Raw genomic sequence first — 12,218 nt, 5'->3', positions numbered from 1 at the left:
TGGACATTTTGGCATTGACAAAACAGTTGCATTAGTGAGTGAGTAGTACTTTTGACCCCAAATTCATAAGGATGTTAAGAGATATGTGCAGAGTTGTAGAGTTTGTCAAGTTGCAAAAGGTAGTAGTCTGAATGTGGGATTGTATAAACCTTTGACAATACCACTAAGACCTTGGGAGGAGAAAAACATGGATTTTGTACTTGGATTTCCTAAGACATCGTGAGGGAATGATTCTATATTTGTGGTAGTGGATATATTTTTGAAGATGGCTCATTTCATACCTTGTAAGAAGACATTAGATGCATTGGATATAGCATACCTATTTTTTAAGGAAGTGGTGAGATTGCATGGATTACCTAAGAGCATAGTTTCAGACAAAGACACTAAGTTTGTTGGCTATTTTTGGAGAACACTTTGGAAGTAAATGAAGATAGATTTGAAGTTCAGTTCTACTCTTCATCCACAGACTGATGGACATATAGAAGTACTTAACCGGAGTTTGGGAAACTTGTTGAGATGTTTAATGAGAGATAAAACTGGAAGTTGGGATTTGATGCTTGCACAAGAAGACTTTGCCAATAACAATTCAGTGAATAGAAGTACTGGAAAAACACCTTTTGAGATTATTACCGTAGTGCATCCTAGAGGAATAGCAAAATAAAGAGACATTGGCAGTGAAAACTGGAAGAGTTTAGAAGCAGAAGATTTTGGAGATCACATGGTAGCATTGCATATTTAGGTTAAACAACATTTGGAAGGCATGAACATCAAATATAAGGAGAAGGCTGATGGGAAGAGGAGAGATATGGAATTTGAAGTTGGTGATGAAGTGATGGTATACTTGAGAAAAGAGAGATTCCCGGTTGGAACTTATATTTAGTTGCAAATGAAGAAGTTTGGGCCCTATAAGATTTTGAGAAAGTTCAGTTCTGGAAATGCATATGAAGTAGAGCTACCAGATAGTCTAAGTATTTCACCTATATTCAACATTGAAGATCTTCATGAGTACCATGAACTAGAATTTAGTAAGGACAATGTTACAGACTTGGAGAAATAATTACTCCAGAAGGAACCAGATCAGATTGAAGAGATTTTGGACAATAGGATTCGGTGTAGTACCCAGAACAGTCAGTACAAAGAATATCTTGTGAAGTGGAAGAGAAGACCAATTGAAGATTCATCTTGGATTTCTTAGGCAGAGGTAGACTGCCTTGGTTCCCCTCTGGCCCCAACAAAGTGAGAGGCTCACTTTTTCATTAACCCCAGATGTCTGATGCAGGAGCATCCACGGTTCACAACTATCTTGCATCAACCAAAAACATTTCCTTTATGTTTTGTTTGTAGTTTTAGTTTTCCTTTCTGTGTGTCTCGGTTTTAGCTCATCGGATTTTGTGGAGTTGGATTCTACTTGAAGACTTGATCAACTTTCTTGCTTTCAAACCTCATCTCATTTGGATCACTTTCTAGCAAGATATCGCTACTGGTTTCCATGACAGTTTCTTGTTACTGGTTGTTCCTTTGTTACTTGTTGCCTGAGACTTGTTATGCCTAGCATATCTGTTTCCCCATTTAGTCTCCTTGAGTCGAAATGTGCCCCCCCCCCTTTTTGTCTTTTTACCTCAGAACCCCGGAGTCCTGAAGTCCCGAGGTCCTTTTGTCTTTTTACCTCGGCACTCCGGAGTCCCGAAGTCCCGAGGTCCTTTTGGTTTTTACCTTGAAACTTTGGAGTCCCAGAGTCCTGAGGTCTTTTGTCTATTGACCTCGGAGCCCTGGAGTCCTAGAGTCCCTTTTGTTGTTGACCTTGGAACCATCAATTCCTGGAGTCCCGAGGTCGTCTTTGCTGCCTGCTTTGGAACCCTGGAGTTCTGGGGTGCGGTGTTCTTTTTCTTTTGTCGAGCTCGGAATCCTGAGATTCTGGAGTCCCGAGGTTGTGTTTAATGCCTTCGTATGGATGGGTTCGAGGAGCTATAAATAGAGATGATGGAATTTTGAAAGTTTATTTGTGCATCCACAGTTCCTCCTCTTGAGCTCCAAGTCGCGAACTTCAGGACCTCCGAGATTCCTTTGGCGTTTTCGAGCATTTCAATTCACCAGGTTGGTGAATTTTCTCGCCCTTGTTGTGATTTCTAAGTTAGCTTTCCTTTCCTTTCCTTTTTGTTTGCTTTTCTTTCATTTTCACTTTTTTTTTCGTTCGTTTGAGTGCCCTATTTTTTTAGCCCAAAACCACCAAGTCCCCAAAGTTCCGAGCGGTTTCATTTCCTACCTCGGAACCCCAAAGTTCTGGGTGGTTTCATCTCTACCACTGCAGAACCCCAGAACCCTAGAGTTCCAGGTGGTTTCATTTCCACCACCCCGGAGTTCCGGATCACCCCATTCCATGAGCCCGGAACCTCAGAACCTTGGAGTTCTAGGTTGTTGCTGTGTAGACCTAACCTCGGAACCCCGGATCCCTGGAGTTTTGAGCCTTCTCCCTTTGTGCCTAGCTCAGGACCCCAAAGTCCCGAAGCAAATTAAAGTTTATGCCTAATTTTGGAGACTGAAGATTTGTGTTTTTCTTGCAGGTTCGAGTGGTTAGATGGACTCATCGACCAATAAAAGAGGCAAAGAAATTGATAGACTCCCAGCCACCATGAAATACCATTATCAGGGACAGGTCCATGTCTCAAAGCTTGAGGATCAAATTAGTTGGGTTACAAACACTGAAATTGGCCACATAGAAATTGAAGATATCAAAGCTCAATTGAATAAACCTAGTCTGGAGGCCCTCCACCGAAGAATCAAGAGATCCGACCTAGTAGAGGCTACTATATTCCCACAGCCGTTGCAGGCACCAGAATTAATAATGGCCATTGCTCCAGTTTACAATCCAGAGACCAAAAAGTGCATAGATGCATAGGGAAAAATAGTTATAGACTTGTCCCTAGATATGCTTGGATTCATCTTTGGTATCCCCACCAGGGAAGAAGTATTTCTGCTAACCAAAGAAGAGGCCTTAAAGGCATGGAACGACAAAGTATCAACTAGTAAGAGGCACATGGATGCCAACTAGCTAGAAGAAGAAAGAAAGAAAGGGCTTAAGGCAGCAGAGATCCTGAGGACAGATTTCAAAGAACCTCAAAAGGACCTAATCATTATGCTCAACAGGGCTTTTGGCAAGCCGGACTGCAAGCATTTCCATCCCTGGATGTTACAGTTCATGAGCACTATCTTAATAGGGAAACAATACTTTGATTGGCTACAGATCCTCTCTGATAATATCTGTAAGCAAATGAAAGAGGTGCAACATACCCAAAAGTTCTTCTTCACATCATATGTCATCTAGGTAGCTGCCAGAGCTAGAAAATTCCCAGGCCTACAAGTGGAAGGACAATTGGGAGAGAAAGAAGGACAAAAGAAGATATGGGAATATTATTCCCAAATCACTTTAGCCAATGCTAAGGTGCACTTCAAGAGAGTTAATGATGCTTTTGTTTTCCCAATAATCATCAAATTGATAGGGGATGCAGGATATCGGATTAGCCCGGAGGTTATGGCTATCATCTGAGAGTGGGCATGTTGGTTCATCCAAAACCCACGCTCCACATACAGCAGGGTTAGTGGATTTACAGGGAACCCAATGTTGCTGCCTCATTATTGCAACAATAGGGTGATTCTGATAGAATATGTAAGGCAACTTGTAGGCCTCTAGTCACTGTAGTCATCGAAACATAAAATAGGAATTGATTTGTCGGTGTCTATTGGATACTTTGCCTATTCCAATATCCAAGTGGCAAAGTTGGAGGAACAAGAGCTTCAAGATCTAAACTTGAAAGAATATGATCATGCTAGGGAATTTTATGATCCCTACGGGAAACTCAAACAAGCTATGCCTAAGGCATATGAGGGGCACATGCCCAGCTTGGAAGACTTTTGGACCAACTTACAAGATAGTTTTGAGGTCAGGGAAAAGAACTATAATAGGTTATCTATCCCATAGGTAAGAGATCTTGGTATTAAGACTAACCTCCCTAAAGACCCAAGGGCTGATGGAGAGTTACTTGATCCAATTTATAGAGAATACAGGATAGATAAGAGGCCCCTCTCCCTAGTAAAGTGGTCTACAAGTGAAGATACTATATGCAGGAAAAGTGGGCTGATAAAACTCAATATGTGAAAATATGTTATAATACTAGTCCACACACACACACAAGACTTCTTGGTGCAAGCCATGGAGTAATAATGTATTACTCAGCTTCCCAAGGTGGGTCCCATGGTTCTCTATCTCACAATGTCCCTCAAACCAACGTTTTTCTCTCAGATTACTGAGCAAAATGGTTCAGGGATGGCAAATGCAAGAACGAGGGATGCACTGATAGTTTTTAGTGTGAAAGGTATGCTAAGCTATGTATGATCTTAGAAATGCAATAAACTAAATGATAAGATGACAAGATTAGTATGAATACTATCCTAACATAATATATTTAGTCTATGATTGAGCTAAAATGATAAAGAAATTATTCTAAACATCCATATTTAGTCTAATTCCTGATCTAAAAGAGGCTAAATGATGAACATATATGAAATGAGAAAGCTTGAATGTATTTGAGCATAAGTGTGATGCTACAAATTTTAAGGATGATTGTTATGGAGGAATGAGAGCTCTATTTATAGCAAGAACAAGGAAATGGATGGTCAAGATTGAATGGTTTAATCAAGGGTTGAGTTTGAAAGTTGGGGATCCATGTTTGTAATTGGCACCAATGAAATGGTGACAAGTGTCAACATAGGGTTGGATTGAGAGAAGGGGTTGGAGACATTGAATGCCTGAGAAGACCTCATGGTTATCTAGAGGCTAAGAGTCAAGTCCAAATTAAGATTACCCACTGGATTAAGAATTAATCCAAGGATAAACCTTTGTGCAAATGATTAAGAGATAATCATGGTCAAAGCATTAATGGCCTGATGAGACCCTTGGGTTGGATGAAGGTTGAGTCAAAACAAATGTTTTAACCATGTAGGAGGGTTTGAGTTAACCATTAATGGTTATTGGAGACTTTGGGGATTAAGTGGTTGAAAGTTGGAAACCTTCAATGGCTATCAAAGACTTTGAGGAATTTAGTGGTTGAAGGTTGAAAGCCTTTAATGGTTATCAAAGACTTTGAGGGTTTGAGAAGTGACTTCCCTTTGCTTAGGGATGTGACAAAGTTTAGAGGAGGGGTTAGGTTAATTAGAAGTGATTAGAAGATTCTAGAAGGGATTAGAAAGGGGTTTGGGATTTTTCAAGTGGATGGAGGGATAATAGGATTTAATTGAAATAAAGTATTTTATTCAATTTGGTTGCAATTAAATAAATTTGATTTATTCAATTTAGGATAACTATTTAATTAAATTTGAATTTAATTAAAAGTGGATAGGGGGGATTTAATTGAATAAAATGATTTATTCATTAAATGGGTATAGTGAATTTAATTTAAATAAATTGAGTAATTTAATTAAATAGAGGAATGTGGATAATTTAATTAAATTGGATTTAATTAAATAGAGAAATGAACATAAAATATTCATTTAGGAATATGGTCATTTTTATACGTCTACAGATACAAATATGGAGAAGGTCTCCCAAGCGGTCATGAACAGGACTAAACAATGGTTAAGCCAGAGGGTAACACCCAGCATATCAAAGACAAAACAAAAGGAATCCACCTCATGGGTACCTCAGTCAAGGGGCCATAAGGAGTACGCTCGAAAGACAAGGTCATCCTCAAGGTAGAATATGTCCACCAACCCAGGTGAGGAAGACAAGCCTCAAGAAAACACTGAGGACTTATTGAAGAAACTCCAAAAGAAGATGAGGGAGTCTAAATTGTTGAAGAAGGTTGCAGACCTAGGAGTAACCGATGGGCTGGGCACGGTGTTACTTGCCAAAGTTCTCCCACCAAGGATGGATATAGGCCACACCGAAGGGGAGGGTACCCAAGAACAAGAAGAGAATGTAGAAGCTACTAAGGAGATACCCACCCAAACACCTTCAACATATACAACAAGTGCTCCAAGCACCACTACTCCTACACCACCATTAGTCAATATATATGCAGGGCAGCCCAGAGTGCAAGGCTTCACATCTACCTAGCACGTCGGGTCAACAGGTTAGTGCGTAGGGTAGACCTAGCGCATAGGGTTCGTAGGGGTTCGCATAGGTAAGGGGGTTTAGCGCGTAGGGTTAACCTAGCGCATAGGGCCAAACGGGTAGCGCCTAGAAGGTGTAGATTAGCGCGTAGACAGAGTCTAGCGCATAGGGTAGGTTAGGTGGTGCATGGGGTGAAAATTTTAGTGTGTAGAGTCAGTCTAGTGCATAGGGTAAATAGATTAGCGCGTAGGAGAGACAGCCTAGCGCGTGGGGGTTTTTTAGCGCATTGGGTATCTGTTTTAGTGCATCTGGAAAATTTTTGCGAGATGAGCCGATTTGAAATTTTGATTTGGTCTGTCTGTCATGATTTTATGCTTTTGTCCAATATGAGTGTTGATATAACTTGTGTTGATTTGCGATTTTTCAAGTTATGTATAGATATCATTGTGTTGTGTTTATCAAAATATTATTTGTTTTGCATGTTCTGTTTCAAGTTCAATGTGTGAAGCCTGAGTTGTGTTACAAGCCGATATGGGTTGGAAACTTGAGTTGTTTTACAAGCTGATATGGGTGGGAAACTTGAGTTGTTTTACAAGCTTATGTGATTTTGGAGACTTGAGTTGTGTTACAAGTTTTGATATGGTTTTTGAGAACTTGAGTTGTGTTACAAGTTGATATGAAATGATAGGATTTTGAACTTTGATATAGATGAGCAAATTGCTTCATGTTGTTGATGTGAGTTTGATTTTGATATCTTTGTTTTGATGTGGGTACTGATATTGGATTTGTTTTGCTTGTTGACAGGAGCGATTGGGCGTAGTTCAGTCGCGGGAGAGATTTCCCAGACTGTGGACATTGATACCGCGGTTGTCGCAGGCCGACCTGGACATTATTGAGAGATGTGGATTGACTTCTCTCTTGGATATGCCTCGGTTCACTATGAACTGGGGACTATTGACAGCTTTGGTAGAGAGGTGGCACAATGATACGAACACCTTCCATTTTGCCACTGGAGAGATGACAGTCACACCTGAGGACTGTTATAGGATCCTGCGTATCCTTGTAGTAGGGGCACTACTACCCTATGAGCAGTCAGAGGAGGGCAGTACAGAGGCACTGCGCCGCATATTCCAGGATGGTATAGTCTATGGCTATAAGATTCCATGGCAGGAGTTTCTAGATTTGGATTACGCCCCACTGCCATCCGTACTAGCAGGCTTCATTGGTGGATTCCTTTGTCCTGATCACAGGTCAAAGGGATTCTCAGTGGGATGGGGGCTAGTTTTGGAGGAGATGGTCACTTAGGGTCGGAGGTTTGCATGGGGGTCAGCTATGCTGGCTCATTTATATAGGAGTCTGCATGAGGTAGTATACCTCGGTTACGGCAGTTTGTCAGTTGACGTGACATTATTATAGGTATGGTGCTAGGAGCATATTCCAGCAGTGAGGCCACTAGCAGACAGGGACAGGCCTATAGGATGCGCATATGCCTATGGATACAGGGGTCTAGTCGTTCAGCGTAAGCTGGGCAAACCAGAGCATTGGAGGAGGGTTTTTGATGATATAGATACGGTCACCTGGTGACCGTATACAAGATGTGAGGTGTGGGCGGAGGATGGGCTGGAGATGCCCTTTGTATTCATGACCAGGTACCTGATTGGGAGGACCCCGTTCATGATTGAGCGATTTGTGGTGACCCGAGTTTTGAGGCAGTTTGGGCGCCAACAGGGTATTCCTTAGGGAGCGTGCCTATATGCACGACGGCAGCAGGATGTGGCCGATTGGGGGCCGACCATTGATAGTGTCATGGCGGTGGAGTTTGTGGGATTGGCCGGGCAGATCTGGGACTATGCCCCAGAGATTCAGGATGCGGGTATGACAGATGAGTTTGCTTGTTTGTTTGCTGCGCGGGTGGTGGCCAGGATTTCTGATCCTGAGGAGATGAGGTCAGCCTTTGATTCAGATGGGGAGGAGGGAGATGGGGGAGACGATGGAGATGATGGGGAGGATGGAGGAGGAGGACGAGGGAGAGGAGGTAGAGGGAGACGGGGAGATAGAGGTGTGGAGAGAGCAGTGCGACAGGGGAGGAAAGAGAGAGGGAAAGGTGGATTGGTTATCGGAGCCGGTAGAGAGGGGAGAGTGGGGGAGGTGCTAGCCACAGTGGGGGGTGAGGATGAGCCTAGTCGACCAGCACAGAGGAGGAGGATGGATGTACTCCCACCTCCAGTACCGAGGACAGGCCGAGTGGGAGGGGTTCCTCCAGCACAGGTGCCGCTACGAGTTCGAGTGCCAGGTCATATGGAAGATGCTCAGATACGGACCTTGCAGATTACTATGTAGCAGCTGCAGGCATAGATTTTGACCTATTAGTGGTAGATTTCTCAGTTGACTATTGAGTGAGACACCGAGATAGAGTGGAGGGGGCGAGCGGAGGAGGTGGTGGCGAGCATGCAGAGAGCAGCTGCGGGTGGTCTGATGAGAGACACCCTGAGAGAGTTAGCACTGAGAGCGCAGGAGGCAGAGTATTATAGGTGGCACTATGAGGCTGCAGTACCTAGGGACCAGCGAGTTCAGAGTTTTGCACAGTCGAGATCTAGTCGATCTCGAACTACTGGGTCATGGTCTGAGAGCCGAGGTGTTACGGGGCCACCGAGACAGGACCCTCCTGGAGATCCAGGGGCGGGTGCATCTGGAGCGAGACCATCTCCGTCAGGGGATAGTCATACCTGAGAGACATGGTCTCTGTTGTATTTTTGAGCATTGTATTCTTTTGTACTGGACACAGTTTTGACACATTTTGTACATTTGGATCAGTTTTGAGATATATATATATATGGCACCATTTGTAGTTGATCATGTGATGTATTTATATGGATGCATGTTATGTGGGCTATTTCGTTTCTTTATGCTGATGCAATGCTTACATAGATGATGTATGATATAGGATGTATGCTTTTATATGCTGTGAGATGTATCTTGAAAATGAGATGTATGATATGATATGCAACTAAATGTAATACGATATGTAATGATGTTAAAATGATATGCAAACATGTAAAATGATATGCAACTAATTGTAAAATGATATGCAACTAATGTTTTTGGAGCATCCCTCATTCTGTATTTGCCATCCGATATAACCATATGTTATTTGCTTTCTTTGTAGGTTTCATCATTGAGCATTGATTTGTTTAGGATATGTTGAAAATTTATACAAGCATAATGGTATAATTGAACCATAATGACCCGAGAAAAATTTACATGATTTTTTATTTTGCAAGATAGCACAAGCATCAAGGTATAATTGAACCAGGATGACTTAAGTGCGTATTGTGTAAACAGACAAGGTTTGATCATTTGTATGCATGAAGTGGAATCAGGCCTTCAGTGATATTCGATGTATCACGTCTCGAGGCATTTGTTCACATAGTACAAGTGATCTCCTCCCAGACAGAAGACTAAGAAAATATTGGAAGTTCCTCTTGACTCTAGCTGTGAAGCATTTAGTGAGACAAGGAAGAGAATCCAATAATTCAAAAAGTTCAAAATGCAAAACTAGTCAAGACCTTATGCAAGAATGCAACATTTAGTACTTCAGAAAATCATCCATCCTTGGTATGTTTATGAATTGTTTTGTTTTGGTTTTTGTGATGAAGTGTAGTTTTTGGTTTTTGTGATTTGTTGGATGTCATGTTGTTGAGTTTTGCATCTAGTTGTGATGTCTTGAATGTTTACAAGTTTTTGAACAAGTTAATGCCCCTAGCTGAGTGTGCATCTTGATATGATCATGTATAGTGATTTCCAAGCCATGGTAGGATGTGGTAAGAGGATATATATAGACAAATCAGGATAGTGACTATGCTAAGTATGTCCTGAATGGATATGGGCTAAGTGTCAGATGATGGCCGATAGTGTTTGTATGGATAAAATGACATGGAAATAGATAGAGGAGCCATTCGTTCGCAAGAGCGCCTGTTTACCAGGTTTTCACCATTTGTTTTTATTTGTACTCTCTGTTTTTGCTTTTTCTGGATTTTTTTATTTTTTTGTTTTTTTTTTGCTTATTTTGCCTTTTTCCGTGCACTAGGCCACTTAAGTGTAGTACTTCTTTAGATGGATGTTGTTAGTTGGTTCGTCGAGCACATCTCCTTCAGAATTTGTTAGCTGATAGGCACCTGATCCATAGACTGATATGATAACATAGGGACCCAACCAGTTAGGTTCAAATTTCCCTTTCTTTTCTCGATCTTGCTGATTTCTTGGATTTTCTTTGAGGACTAGGTCACCAACTTTGAAGTTTTGGGGAATGACCTTGTGATTGTAGCTCCTACACATGCGTTGCTGATATGCTTTGAGATGAGTGTAAGCATGTTGACGTCTTTCATCTAATAGCTCAAGTTCTTGTAGTCGGTTAACTCGATACTCTTCATCTGGGATTAAGCCTTTCAAAGAGACTCTGAGAGATGGGATTTCTACCTCCAGGGGTAAAATGGATTTTGATCCATATACCAATGTATATGGTGTGGCTCCTGTAGGTGTGCGGATGCTGGTTCTGTATGCCCAAAGTGCTAGATTGAGTTGCACGTGCCAATCTTTGCCTGCATCATTCACTGTTTTCTTTAGGATTTTCAGGATTGTTTTGTTAGATGCTTCTGCCTGACCATTTCCCTGTGGGTAATATGGTGTAGAGAACCTATGTTGAATCTTGAATTTTTCACATAGTTCTTGGACATCTTGATTCTTGAAAGGTCATCCATTATCTGTGATGATTGAACTTGGAATACCATATCTGCAGATCAAATAATTGAGGATAAAAGAGGCAATTTGTTTCCCTGTTACTGTGGTCATGGGAACTGCTTCTATCCATTTGGTAAAGTACTCTGTTGCTGTTATAATGAACTTGTGTCCATTTGAAGATGAAGGATGAATTTTGCCTACTAAGTCCAGTCCCCATTGAAAAAAGGGCCAGGATGTTATAAATGGCTGCAGTTCCTGTGCTGGTGCATGTATGAGATTACCATGGATCTGGCATTTAGGACATTTCTTGGCGAAGTGATATGAGTCTTTTTCCATTGTAGGCCAGTAGTATCCCATCCTTAGAAGCTTTTTAGCAAGAGTAGTGCCACTTGAATGTGTCCCACAAATACCTCCGTGAAGTTCGTGCAAAGCAGAATCGGAATCATTACGATCAAGGCAACGAAGAAGAGTACCATCAAGTCCTCGACGATACAAAGTATCTACGGTAAGGGTGTAGCGGGCAGCTTGTCGGATAAAGTTACATTTTTGGTTACGGGATTGGTCAATGGGTAAGATATTGTGTTTGAGGTAGTCATATATTGGTCCATATAACGGAGAATCTGAACCAGTCAAGGCATAAATAACCTGGGATTCAGAGTGGTCATAGGCGGGGGAGAATAGTTGCTCTACCAGGAACTCGTAACGACTCTGTTGCTCTAGAATTTGTGGTAGTGAAGCGATAGTAGCCATTGCATCGGCTGCTTTGTTGTTCAACCTTGGTATTTGCTCGAAGGTGATGTGCACAAAATACTGTTTGAAGTCATCCACCATTCATTTGTAGGGTAGTAGCTTGTCATCCTTTGTCTGATAGTCGTTGTTGATTTGATGGATGACCAATTGCGAGTCTCCATAGACTTGTAACTCTATGATTTTCCACTCTACAGCCATTTTGATGCCTATGACCAGTGCCTCATATTCAGCCACATTATTTGTGCATGGAAACATAAGCCTATATGATCTTCGTATAGTGTGTCCTTCAGGAGTGATGAACAGAATGCCAGCCCCTGAACCATGTTGTGTATAGGATCCGTCAAAGTATAGTGTCCATTGTTTGGGAGAAAGAGCAACAACATCCCTGTCTGGAAATTCAACCTCCATGGTTTGTTTTCCTGGTAGCGGTGCTTCAACCAACTGATCTGCAATTTCTTGTCCCTTGATGGCTCATCTTTCTATGTATTGGATGTCAAATTCAATGAGAATCATGACCCATTTAGCCAATCGGCCTGTAAGAGTTGCCTTGCTGAGTAGATATTTGAGAGGATCAATTTTGGCAACTAGCTTGATGGTGTGGGCTAGCATATAGTGGCAGAACTTC

The sequence above is a fragment of the Cryptomeria japonica genome, chromosome 2 (assembly GCF_030272615.1).
Source record: "Cryptomeria japonica chromosome 2, Sugi_1.0, whole genome shotgun sequence".
Taxonomy (NCBI): domain Eukaryota; kingdom Viridiplantae; phylum Streptophyta; class Pinopsida; order Cupressales; family Cupressaceae; genus Cryptomeria; species Cryptomeria japonica.
Note: the sequence above shows the minus strand (reverse complement) of the source record.